This window comes from Prionailurus bengalensis, chromosome C1, assembly GCF_016509475.1.
Source record: "Prionailurus bengalensis isolate Pbe53 chromosome C1, Fcat_Pben_1.1_paternal_pri, whole genome shotgun sequence".
NCBI classification, from domain to species: domain Eukaryota; kingdom Metazoa; phylum Chordata; class Mammalia; order Carnivora; family Felidae; genus Prionailurus; species Prionailurus bengalensis.
The window spans coordinates 135,705,445-135,719,196 of record NC_057345.1 but is presented as its reverse complement, the minus strand read 5'-3'; the positions used below and the strand labels follow the sequence as shown (position 1 = coordinate 135,719,196).

General features: G+C 41.7%; 1 protein-coding gene and 1 pseudogene across 4 annotated transcripts in view; one reads left to right on the top strand and one right to left on the bottom strand.

The window, feature by feature from the left end:
* The window catches only part of GTDC1 (glycosyltransferase like domain containing 1), a 292,832-nt gene that overhangs the window by 200,398 nt on the left and 78,682 nt on the right, over window positions 1–13,752 (top strand). The gene's annotated exons all lie outside the window — the stretch shown is intronic.
* Window positions 2,606–3,740, bottom strand: LOC122482034 (annotated as a pseudogene).

Sequence of the window (13,752 nt, the reverse complement as noted above, 5' to 3'; positions counted from 1 at the left end):
AATTACATGCCCTGGTATCCTGGTATTAATTTAATCCAAAGATACAGCAAAATAAGGAAGGACCAGGTGATTTAAGGAGTCTCCTTTGCTTTCAAATGCCCATTTCTTTGCAGTGTCACTTAGCAAAACTACATGAAACTTTCAGGCATAGATGGAAAAGGACCTAAATTTTCAGAGTGTAAATACTCTTAACTAAATTGATCTAATTTTTTCTTGAGCATTTCGAACGAGATTATAAACTGATACTTTTCTGAAAACTGTTGTGATGAAGAAAATATTTAAACTTTTCTTACACCATTATTATTAGCCTCTTTGAAACTTGACAGATATGTGCCTCAAAGGTTCTAAACATCTGTCAAGTGTTAACTTAGATTAAATTCCCCTGTGAATTGATAACCATTATGTTCTTCGCATTTGACATATAGATATTCACTGGTGATTGTTTCTTATTATAAAATAACTATAGCCTTTATATAAGTTTAAATTGTAACAGCGATTAAAATGTAATGCTTTTTTAAGGTATATAATCTTTGAATAAGGAAATGAAAGCTATTTCATGTGTGCTCTTAAGTATAGAATATTTTTGTTATATTGGAGCTTAAAAACCATTTCTGTTGAGGGCTGCAGTGCTATCTATTATTACGGATGACTAGAGGCTATGGCTAAGCTATACATCAGAATGAATAAATTTCCTTGTCAGTGAACGTTGGGAAAGTACTTGAGAGACCAACCTCAAGAAAAGGGAATTTGTTTCAGGCTGTCGTTGAAGTGGTCATTTCCAACCCCCTCCCCTTCAAACAAAAATGAGACAGAACAAAACAGTGGCTCCAGCAGCAGGTAATTTAAAGGAAAGAGAGGAAACCGGAGAACAATGTGGACGTTAATTGAACTCCCCTTCCAAATGAAGCCGCGTTCTTTTGGTAGGGTGGAGTGAGGACCATCGGCAACTTCAGTTAAACTAATGGGACATTTTTCCATTTCCAAGTAGAGTTTTCCGGGGAAATGGACTGCAGGTGGGATCGAAGGCCGAGTGGCATCCAGCATCCAGCATCCACCACCTCTCATTGTCTTGCAACCTGAACAAAAAAAGTATGACCTAAGACACAGGCCACTAAACCACTCTGAACTGCAACTGAGGACAAATGATTAACTGTTTCATTGCCAGGGGCCTCACCACAGAAGTGAGCGGGGCAGAATCCTCCCTGGAGCTTAGAGGCCATACACTAGGTACACAGCGGGCAAGGGCTGAGCAGTGGTATGTGTGCACCCGCCCTTGCTGGGGCGACATAGTCTAAATCCTAGAAGCCGGAGTTGCATTGCTATGTCGAGGCCTTTTATCCTAACTCAGGGAGAGAATTAAACAATAATCCTAGAATCTTTCATTGGTGGGTATCTTAGTGCTCTGTGTATCCAAGGGGACAGTCTGATTGTTCATATGTCTTACCTTAGAAAGACCCAAAGTGAGATTTCCTCACTCTACCCATCCACCCTAATGCTACCCTCTTGAACACAGACCAAGCAGCAGAAAACAAGTGGAGTCCTTGACCGTGTAAGAACCCTGGTACCTGAACAGGTGCTGTCCTCAGTTCTGCTCTGTGTCCACGCGGTTGCACGCATACCACACTTCCCACACCATCTTTTCTGTGGCATAAAACCTATCTGTTCTCAGGGTTTTGAAATGTATCTCTGACCTAAGCACATACCAAATTCTGTTTACTCCCTGTAGTTTTCCTCTGTTGCTAAGAGCTTTGTGATACGAAGTAGTCACTTTCTTTCAAGTTCCTGATCGTTTCCACATCCCCTACTCACCTCTCCATCTCAAATTGTCTGAGTTAAGTCCAGAAAAGTAGTTTCCCTACTTGTTTCATCTGCCTTTTTAGAGCTTAAACTCTTAGCAGAGTAAGTCAAGAATTTACCCAATATTGTGTTTTTGCCAAGCAAGCAAGCCTTCCAGATGGTGTCCTCATGGTTGAAGTCCCCCCCACCACTACTTTATGTTCCTTCTGTTCCTGCTTTGTAGTCTCTTACCAAACCATGTCCTCTACCTGGCCTGGCAGCCTGCAATGCACTTCCCAAAAGAAATATGTGTATATATCACCACCGTTTTTTCTCTTTTCTTTAAAGTGTTTTCACCCTTGGTTTTATAATCTACAAGACAGATATTATGAACTTTGTAATATGCATAGCTCTCTACTTTGAGCTAATCTTTTTCTTTTGGATGAAGTTTTCCTTTTGGCCAGGTGTTGTTCTAAATAATAGCGCACTAACATTAAAAAGCTAGTATTAGATAATTACTATGTGCCACATTCGGTATAGGTTATTAACATCTATAACTTCATTTGATACAAACTAACAGTAATTCTTTAACATCTTTTTTTAATGTTTTATTTATTTTTGAGAGAGAGAGAGAGAGAGAGAGAGAGAATGGGGGAGGGGCAGAGAAAGAGGGAGACAGAATCTGAAGCAGGCTCCAGGCTCTGAGCTGTCAGCACAGAGCCTGACACGGGGCTCAAACCCACCAACCGTGAGATCATGACCTGAGCTGAAGTCAGACACTTAACTGACTGAGCCACCCAGGTGCCCCTGTTGACAGTAATTCTTAGAACGTAGATACAATTCTCTCATTTTACCTATGAGGAGACTCAGGCTTGAGGAAGTTAAGTAACTTGCCCCAGGGCTACACTGTAATAAATGATAAGCCCAGGGTTTGAACCCAGAGTCCTAATACTTCAATACTTGTATCCCTTTATTTATTTTATTTCATTTTTTTAAGAGCAGTGGTATGACCATTTATTATGCCTGGGAGGCAAGGGGAGGGAGTAACCTCAAAAGGCTGGATATAGGGAGGGGAAAGTCTGGAGTCCTGTGCAAATGAGAGGAAGGTCTCTGCTGGCCTATTACAGAATAAGAGGAGAGTCTCAATAGATCATTCCTTTTGTTTCGTACCTGGGCTTCTTGACCTTCTCAGAATTCTTCAGGATGATATCATATAACACAGAATAAGCATCACGGATCTCCGTGACCATCAGCCAGATGTCCCGGTACTCTCCCTCATCCAGCTTGCACACCAGCTGCCTATAGTCACCGACATGGGGCTGCTTGGCTGCTTTGGTCACAACATCGCACCACTCAGAGAAACACTTGGAGATTTGAGTGCAGAAGCCTTCCAGCTTATGTGAAGGGTGGTCATCAGTTCAAACACTTTCTCCTGGACAGCCACTCCAGAACTGTTCCCATCCTAGAGCTGAGGTATCTGCAGGTGGTGACCAGGTTGACCGGCTCAATGGCATCCTTGATCTCAGACTTGAGACACTGACAGAGGACCACGATCTTCTCATTGCAGTTCACTGGGCCACAAGGAGGACCTTTGTCTTCATCTTCCCCTTTCTTCTTTTCATCTTTGTCCTCCTTCCGCTACTGTTTCTTCCACTCCTCCTCCTCTTTCTCCTTGGTTGTATCAGGTACTTGGATGTCCAACCAGGCCTTCAGATTGCTCAGGTTGGCTTCCTTGAGAGTTGGCTCCTTTAAAAATGCATCCAACTCAGAAGTCTTCTTGGGGAGGCGGCTCCCAGCAGGTTCTTTGTCTTGACACACAGGTTTTCATGGAACACGTCTACCTTGGCTCGGGCTTCAGCCTAGACCCTGAGCATCGCTATGGCTGGGGCGGGGGGCCTAGCATCCCACGAGAAGCGGAGTGAGCACGGGGACAGGAAAGTGAAAGCAGCACTCACCACCTGCATGGCCTTCCTCAGGTAGCAGGGAGTCAATGCTTACATTTTTACTCATTACCCACTTCCCCTCCCCTGTTGCCTTGCAGTATCTTAGAAGCAAAAATTCCAAGTTAAATCAACCTCTTAACGTTCAACTCTGTGCATTGTTTAAGGACCCCTTAGGCTCTAAGGGGTTGGTTTCCCTTTATTTTCTATTTATTTTCCCTGAAATTTTCCAGGCATTTTTTACCAATTGCTCCTGTGTTATGTCCCCCATAGTTTCAGGTTTTAGAATTGTGTCTGAGGGATTTTTCTCCCTCTCCCCCTTCTAAAATTTAGCTTTGAGGCTTTTTGATGATACTGGCAAATAGGGATATTCTTTCCTAGCTTCATTGAAGAACACTTTTTTTCTAATGTAGTCTTTCCTGTGTTGTTTATAAAACCAACTCTTCGCACTGTGCATGTAGCCAGCTGTTTGCTCCTTATACCCTGTTGTTGCTTCTACAGTTATAACCTTCCCTTTAAAAAAGAGATAAATACCACCCATCCACACCCACCCCCTCCCTCCCGACTATACCCTTCTCCCCAAGTCCTTGAATTATCTTCCTAGATAGCAATTAGAGCAGTTCTCCATTGTGGTGGCACATTAGAATCACCTGATATAAACAAATACCAGTGCCCAGGGGTTATCCCAAATCAATTGAATCAGAATTGCCAGAGATGGGTCCTAGACATCATTAGTATTTTAAAACTCCCCCAGTATTTTAAAACTTCCGATGTGCACCCTGGTTAAGCCCCACAGCATTATGAACTTTGTCTGGCAGTAGCATTCATTCCCACTGGAATGAACAGAAGTGGGTACATTTTATGAATCTTGGCAGGCTTCATCTCCTACTAAGATTCATGCTGTAGGAAGCCACGGTGCCTCTTAGCTTGGCTACAGCTTTGTTCCCAGGCATGAACAAGTTCCATGAGGATTTTCTTCTGCCTGCAATTAGTAACAGCATCGTGCCTACCTCCTAAGGTCTGAGAATACTCCTAGAGCTTTGTGGTGTATCCGCAATCACCCTCCATGGAGAGCCCAGCACCTTTGGTGTACTTCCAGTTGCACACTTTTCTTCCTGTCTCTCTTGGCACTTATTCTTTTGCTGACTCTTCTCTTGTCATTTGTTTTCCTCTACTTCCCTAACATCTTTTTCTTCCAGTTTCTCTTCTGAGAAGATCTTTTTATGCTTCTGTTATAATCTAGGTCAGAGAGATACCCCTAAGTCTATTCATCTTGTCTAGCCGGAAACAAACTAGCATTTAGAGTAGACTCAACTGAGGCAGGAACACAAACAAAAATATTATCCGTAAGATGTGACTCCTACTTTCTAGAGTTTACTTTTAGTTCAGAAGGAAAAATGAAGCGAGGTGCCTGAGTAGCTCAGTCGGTTGGGCATCCAACTTTGGCTCAGGTCAGGATCTCAGGGTCTGTGAGTTCGAGCCCCGCATTGGATTCTGTGCTGACAGCTCAGAGCTTCGAGCCTGCTTCAGATTCTGTGTCTCCCTCTCTCTCCCTGCCCCTCCTCTGCTCATGCTGTCTCTCTCTCTCTCTCTCCCTCTCTCTCTCTCTCAAAAATAAATGAACATTAAAATTTTTGTAAAAAGAATGAAAAATGAAGTTACGTGAAAGCATCAACATTCTGGAGTCTCAGAGAGAGCATCTTGAGGAAGGTAATTCTTGAACAGAACCTTTCAAGATAAGAGTAGAGAGGACACCTCAGCTTGATCTAACAACATTAGTGAAAGTGTGGTGGTGGAATTCGGTATGGATTATACGAAGGATAATTTGTCCCAAGGGGAGTGTGAGATCTGAGGTAGAACATGAGATGGGGTGGGGTTGAATTAAGAGAGAAAGATAATTAGCAGGATAGTAAGAAGACTGATTCCACCCCACCTCCCATATTCACAACAATTGCTAGACTCTGAAATGTAGCGTTCAAGCACCACATCTTCTATGTGCTTAGTCTAGGGCCTAACAAAGAGCAGTCATATAAAATATATTTAGGAATGAAGAAATTCTTAACCTCATGAGGGTGTTATAATCCCTTTAGAAGTCAGGTGAACTGAATGGGCTCTAGTCTTTAGAAAAATGCAAGTAAGAACCATACACACACACACACACACACACACACACACACACACACACACACAGAGTTTCCCATATAATTACAAGGGGTTCAAGGACTCCCTGCAGCCCATTTAGGATCTCCAGGTTAATAATTGGTGATTTGGAGATGTGTGGCACTGATTTGTGGCTTGAATATTATTCAGACTCTCTCCTGTGATTTAAACTTATAAGGAACTGTTCCATCAAGTTTTGGTAGTTGTAGAAAAGTTCTTTTAAAAAAGGCATTATGGGTAGATTTTATTGTTGTGAAAGATGCTATCTATTTCTGTGAACGCAGTACAAAGTGTACTCTAGGCAGCTTGTTCAACCAATTCATTCCCATAATTCTAACTGGTTTTGAAAAATGAATGAATGCATTACTATTTTTACAGAGAGCATTCTTCAGTAAAATCATAATGTTATCCCATGATAACACTGAGTTGCTTTTGTGGTTTACCTGTGTGGCCTGATCAGTTAAAGAAAAGTGAAAAGAGTCACAACAAATTGTGTCAAAAGAGACAATGTTTCCCACCATTTTCTTTTACTTTCTGTGAGGTATGGCAAGAATACCCTTCAGTTAAATGTGAGCAGTACCACAATAGGCACTTAATACCTGCATGTCTGTTTGAAACTATTCAGTACTTGAGTGCAGGGTACAACTAGATAGTGTTTTGACTAAGAGGAAGTTGAAGAGGGGAAAACATTCTTTTTTTTTTTAATTTTTTTAATGTTCATTTTTGATAGATGGAGAGAGACAGAGCATGAGCAGGGGAGGGGCAGAGAGAGAGGGAGACACAGAATCCGAAGCAGGCTCCAGGCTGTGTCTGCACAGATCTCGATGCGGGGCTCAAACCCACAGACCGCGAGATCATGACCTGAGCCGAAGTCAGATGCTTAACCGACTGAGCCACCCAGGCACCCCAAGGGGAAAACATTCTTGAATGAAGATTTTGATATTACTGTCCAGGCATGGGATTCTTTCCTGTTCCTTACCCCACTCTCTCTGAGCTTTGCTACCATGTTTTGTATTGGCCTGCTCTCAAGTCTCTGCACCGAAGACCTTGCTTGAAACATATTTCTCAAACTCTTTTTTTCCCTATATCTTCATGGTTCTCTCTGAGTGCCTTGTGCAAGGGCACTAATCAGAAATAGTAGAAAGAAGATGTGACAAAGGATGGCAGGTTGCCGTTCTCATCATAGTTTTCCATCCTCACTGCTCCAGTGTCTGGGAAGGTTTTAAACCAGTCATACCACTGATAGCCACCAGTGTAAGGTGGTGATTCAATAGTAGCTATTTAGAGCAGAAATAGAAGTAAATATAATATCTGAATTTATCAACTACTTCTGGAACATTGTTAGGAGACCTTCCCTAATGATAGTACTCAAAACATCAGCAACCAGTTTATCTAGTCTAAGCAGCTGTGTTTTCTTTCTAAAGCAAATGGCCTTGGTGTGAAATGCATTTATTGATGTATAGTCTCTCTTATACATCAATCATACATATACCATTTCAGCTAATCCTTAAAATAACTCTAAGAAGTTCCCGTTTAATAAGTGAAAAAACCAGTGGCTCAACTAGGTTATTTTGTTGGCCCAGGGCTACTTACCTGTTAAGTGATAACCCTGAAATTTGAGTCCAAGGCAGTTGGCTTCTAAAGGTGCCTTACAACGTTTCCCCTTCTAATGAAGAATGTTTACTCACACACTCTACCTTCCCTCCCAGCTCTGTTTCTAGGACATATGTGACACTTCAGTGAGGGCAAAATTTAATTGGCATTGTTATCAACTTCTCTGGAGTTGTGAACAAAGTACAAATAAAACAAGATGGGAAGTCCACAGTTTTGCACATAAGCGCCTTTGCCATTAATGCCAGCAGCTCCTTTAATCCTCTCAGGCGGAAATGATCAAGTGTATCTCTTACAAGGAGTACACCCATACTGTTTTCCAATAGAAGAGTAACATATATCTGTTGAGGATGACCTAAATTGATCTATTCTTTAGTAAACCGCAGAAGTTGGGTTGTTCTGCTAATCTGTGGATGAATGGTCTTGTAAACATGATCCCAGGAGACTGGGAGTGACCTTGTGTTCTCTGTGGATGTGGCTTTGGATCAAGGAGTGTGAGGCCAATGGGAAGCAGCCTCATTTGACCTTTGAGAGCTTCATGTTAATGTGACTTTAAAATATCCAGTGGCAAAACGCCCCCCCCACACACACACACACATATAACATGTAGACTGGGAGTTTGATATTTATTAAGTCTTGTGAAAATAAAAGTTGAACTTAAAATAAGTACATGTTGGCGTGCCTGGGTAGCCAGTCGGTTAAACATCCTACTTCAGCTCAGGTCATGATCTCATAGTACGTGGGTTCGAGCCCTGTGTCCTGCTCTGTACTGACAGCTCAGAGCCTGGAGCCTGCTCCCTCTCTCTCTGCTCCTCCCCTACTCGTGCTCTGTCTCTCTCTCAAAAATAAATAAGCATTAATTTTTTTTAAATTACATGTTTATTATAACTTGGTTCACTTCTCTTTTTTTATTTTTTTTAACATTTTTATTTATTTTTGAGAGGCAGAGAGAGACAGAACACGAGCAGGGGTGGGGCAGAGAGAGAGGGAGACACAGAATCTGAATCAGGCTCCCAACTGTACTGCGTTCAGAATCTGAATCTGAGCTGTCAGCACAGAGCCTGACGCAAGGCCGGAACCCACAAACTGTAAGATCATTACCTCAGCTGAAGTTGGCCGCTCAAACGACCGAGACACCCAGGTGCCCCTCTAGGTTCACTTTTTCTAGCAATCACCTTCATTTCTGTAAAACTGAAACTTTATTAAGCAACTACTTGTGCCAAGCACTAATGCTGAACAGTTCCCTGTCAATTATTGTGTTTTACCCTCTCAGTGGTCCTCTGGCCTTTTTAAGAAGGATCATGCCAAAAATCAGGGAAGAGCAGTGTGGTTTTGGTTATAATGACAGTGATTTCTCCTTATCAGGATAGGTTCTAAAATAGTACACTTGTACAACTTTTGTTCTCTTTTCTTCCAAGAAAGGATAAATGCTATTTATGAGAAGCTCAGTTTAATAATATCAGATGAGCAGAATTCTATTTTTTAAAAAGTTAGATTTGAACCAGAGAAGTTTGAAGACTGAAGGCCCTTCCTCTAAGTTCAACACAAGAGCAAGTCCAAAGGGTGTCCCATGCATCTTTAAATTTAAATTTAAATTTGGCCAGTGAGAACTCAAAGCTAGTATCACTGTTGATCCTATAAAGAGAGATGTTTCTAATTAACTAACTTTAAAGCCCTATCTTAATCACTTGGAGCATTCTTGTGCACATCTGCGTTGCAGGACTAACTGGATTACCTCCATGGTGTGTGTGTGTGTGTGTGTGTGTGTGTGTGTGTGTGTGTCTGTGTGCGTGTGTGTGTGTGTGTGTGTGTTTAAAGCAATGCTATAACTCTATCCAAATGCGATTCAGCCCTGCTTTAAAGTGTAGAAGCAAATGTGTATTTGGTAACATAATTTAAAAATTGGACCCCCCCCCTTCTACAGTCTGTGTTCTTTTCTTGTGAAGTGGGCTTGTTTGTGGAGGACGCCCATCTCCAATACAGTGACACATACATCCCAGAGCCTCTTCCCCCTCACTTCCATCTAGCCTCAACGAGCACCAGAGCCAGGGCTCTCATATGGTTTTGCTTCCTCTGACAATGACATCAGCATCTTTCCATGTGCCTTATTTTTATAAAATTGTGCCCAGAATGAGTGGCGATGCCAGTAAAGGAAACTGAGTCCTAGGAGTAATTTTTCATTAGAGTAAATGAAATGATATGATAAACAAGTAAAACACGATGTGACAACATGGCACAAAGCTGTGATACAAAATGTTTGTTTCTATTCCTGTGAATGTTTTCTAAAGCTTTTATTATGCCTTTCGCATGTCTTGCGTGTATGTATACTGATCGGTGGAAACATGATTCGTGTTCAGATATTTATTTCTATCAATGAATGACCAGATGGTTCTTGCCTTCTTGGAAGAGAACCACTTTCCCTGTTCAGTAACTGAGGGACATTCTGTATAACAAACTATATAGGATGACCGACTGGCCCAAGTGAGAAACCCGCCGCTGCCTTTCTCTACTCTGTAAAGTTGGCAGAGGCTCACACACACCTTTATTCTTATTTTCTTTCTTAATTGAAATGGTTCGCATATTTTCTGTACCAAAGTAACACACGCTCATTGTCGAAAACTGTGGCAATACAGACAAAAATAAAGAAGAAGAATGCTTATAAATTGATTTTTACTACCCATAACTAGCCACTTGGAGATTTAATGATGGTGATGAGGATACAAAACTGATGTTTATTTGAGTGCATCCTCTGCTGAACACGGTGCTAAATGCTGTACACAAATTAGTTTATATAATTCTCCCCCAACCCACTGATGTAGGTAATGGTATTAACTTCCTTTCGTAGCTGAGGACACTGGAGCTCAGAGATGTGAAATGAATTAGCTGAATCACACAGCTAGTGGCAGACTTTATTGAACCTGGGATTGCCTGCTAGCCCCATTGATCGCTAAGAGTTAGCTGATTAACTCTTCTGTCGTATAGGTTTCCGATAGTTTTTTTCACTTTTGCACGTTCCCCTTCAGTTGTATTTATGAAGCTTTTGATACGTTAAAACACTTTATTTTTACACAGACAAACCTATTCTTTATTTTTGTGGTTTCTACCTTTAGTGTCACGTCTAAAAAAGACCTTTCCTATTCCTAGATTATAACATGGGGGGCGGAGGGGAGAAGAAATGCTAACAGTACCAGAAGAAAATAATCACAAACCAGAAAGCCAAGGTGCGGAAGTCGACACCAACAGGAAGAGAAAGGAGATCTGAGATGTGTCTGAAGGCAGTGGCAAAGGGGAAAATGAAACTGTTCCCTTATTTTATCCATCGAGGGCAACCTGTTCAATAAACCAGGTGCATGCACTTCCATTCTTGCCTCCTGTCCTCCCCTTCAAGGTCCTACAGCAGGCTCTGGACTAAGAGGAAGGACTGGAGGAAAAGAGAGGAGGGCTTGTTACATAGCTGGAACTCTTGGAGGGTCTCTCATATGCATCCAATGCCTTCTGTCAGAGGAGGCAAATTCCAACTCTTTTGTGTGGTGCAGAGGTATGTTCTTTTGAGATGCTCCTGGGAAGACCTCGCACACAGAGGTAGGTACTCCTTAGCATGAACGAAACCCTCTCTGCATGACCTCTAATCAGATCCTTCTCTCAGATCCTGCCCCAAGGGTATCCTCCTTGCCCCGAAGTCAACCTTCTTGAGCATAGTCCTTTCAATATGGATCTTGTACGACTCCCCTCCACCAGGGCCACGGGGAGGGCATGGGAGGAAATCAGGCGTGCTTTCCCTTTCAAATGGCAGAAAGGGGAGCTGCTTCCATTGCTTCCTTTCTCCTTACCCTGCCATGTGGACAATCTCACTTAGCCTCCTACCTTCTGAATCTTGAAGTCAAGGGTATCGTCAGGATAGCCCTATGCCCTAGATTTTAGGGGGGCATGCAGTAGGTTCTCCCAAGAACACTTCTGAGTTCTGTTCTAGGAGCAGGAGGAGAGGGCAGGTTTTTGAGTTTCAGCAGCTTGGCAGTCATCCAGTTTGGGGAAAGAGATGCCAGCCTCCCCTTCTGGCAAACATCCCAAATCTCTGTAATAAGAGGTTCCCATGGAGCCCATCTACTCCTGTGAATTTCCTCCTCGTATTTAGGCTGAGAGGGTGATGAGTAACAGTCACGGGGCCAATGTTTCTACTTTTAGTAAGTCCTGCAGAGGGGTGTCTCACACCTCCTTTTAGCCTTTGTAGGTATCAATCCTCAGGGTTAGGACCTCAGCTGAAATTCCAGGATAGTAGGAAAAGTCCCATTTTACACCTATGACATAGAGTTATTTGGGGTTGTGAACATATCACATGATAAAAAGTTTCTCATTTTCTTTTCCAAAATGTATCGTTAGTTATCACAGATATTTTCTCATTCGTTTGTTACTTTTTTAATAGTGACCCATGCCATTAATAAATTCATACTCGTTTCTTCTAGAGGTATAGCTCTATTACAATAAAATGAAAAAATTATGTCAGAGGAGTGCTCTGTATTGCAAAGCCATTTCTATGTCACAGTGTATAGTCCTTTGAAGCAATATTTTGTTGATCATGGTGACAACAAATTCAATATATCTAATAATACTGCATAGCAGGTCTTCATTCTCTTTCCTGTTGATGTGACAGTCACTCTTTAATGAAACCTTATTTTGTATACTATTTGCATTGTAGATCAGGAATGAAGAGCTGAGTTTGCTTAAGCAAGAGCTGAGCTGTTTATACTTTTTATATTCTTCTATCAAGAAATAATTACCCTTCAACCAACCTTACCTCCTTCTACTTCACATATGCAAACCACCTGAAATAAAGCACACTCAAACACCCAAACCACGCAGCAGTATACAAAAACAATCAGGACCCAGAAAGCCATAAAATAGTGTATGCATAACCCTTTCCACTTCCTTGTATCAAGGCAGCCATTCCTTCAGCAAGTACATATGGAACATCTACTGTGGGCTGTAAACCTGGGAGGCAGTAGAGTTGATTTTGCTCATTTATTTAGTACAGGGAGGAAAGAATAAGATTTGTTTTAGCTCCAGTTCTGTAAAATCAAAATGTTTTTTCTGGCTTAACAAAGATGATACCGTAGTACGACTTTAGTATCTCTTGGTTTGTTGTCTATAATTCTCTACTGGAATACATCTACTACACATGGATTGGTTTTAAATGGCCTTCAGCACATTGCTGCAGGCACATCTGGCTGGTCGCTCTCTCTACTCCTAAACGTACATTCAATTTTACAATGATCTGACTTTTGACACCCTTAGAACTTGGTTGTACCCTGGCATATGTTATTGAAATGTTAAATGTGTATAAATTAGGGTGCACACTAATTCAGGTGGTATATGCAATACTTTAACATAGCCCGTGCTAACAAGATGCAGACTCAATACATCTAAATTATGGAATAAGTACATTTTTAAGATTACATGAATTTTTTGTTTGTTTTATATGAGAACTCCACCAAATAGTTACTTTTCCCAGGATATTTATTATTATTAACATTTATGGTTAAAAGTATATAGTTTCCACTTGTATCCAATGTAGTATTAAAAGATATTTGCATCTCTCTGTGCTTATGACCCACAGTGATACAAACTGTGAATGTGTATAATTCTCCACTAAAAACATTTGCTCCTATTCAAGAACCCACTATTCAAAGAAAGGGTATTTTAAGGTGGAAAGTAAACAACCTTCTGCCAAAAGGGGCACCTGGGTGGTTCACTCCATGAAGCTATTTGACTCTTGATTGCAACTCAGGTCATAATCTCACAGTTCGTGGGATCGAGCCCTGTGTCGGGCTCTATACTGACAGCATGGAGCCTACTTGGGATTCTCTTTCTCTCTCTCTCTCTCTCTCTCTCTCTGTCTCTCTCTCTCTCTCTCTGCCCCACTCAACGCACAAGTGCTGTCTCTCTTTCTCAGAATAAATAAACTTGAAAAAAAAATTTCTGCAAATAATGTTGAACCTCAAAATAATGGATTGTTGTGATCTTGAAACAACCAACATACTATCTCTTTAAAAAGCTTGAAAGAGGAGGGGTGCCTGGGTGGCTCAGTCAGTTAAGCATCCAACTTTGGCTCAGGTCATGATCTCACAGCCTGTGAGTTCAAGCCCCACATCGGGCTCTGTGCTGACAGCTCAGAGTCTGGAGCCTGCTTCAGATTCTGTGTCTCCCTCTCTCTCTGCCCCTCCCTCAGTCATGCTCTGTGTGTGTGTGTGTGTCTCTCTCTCTCAGGAAT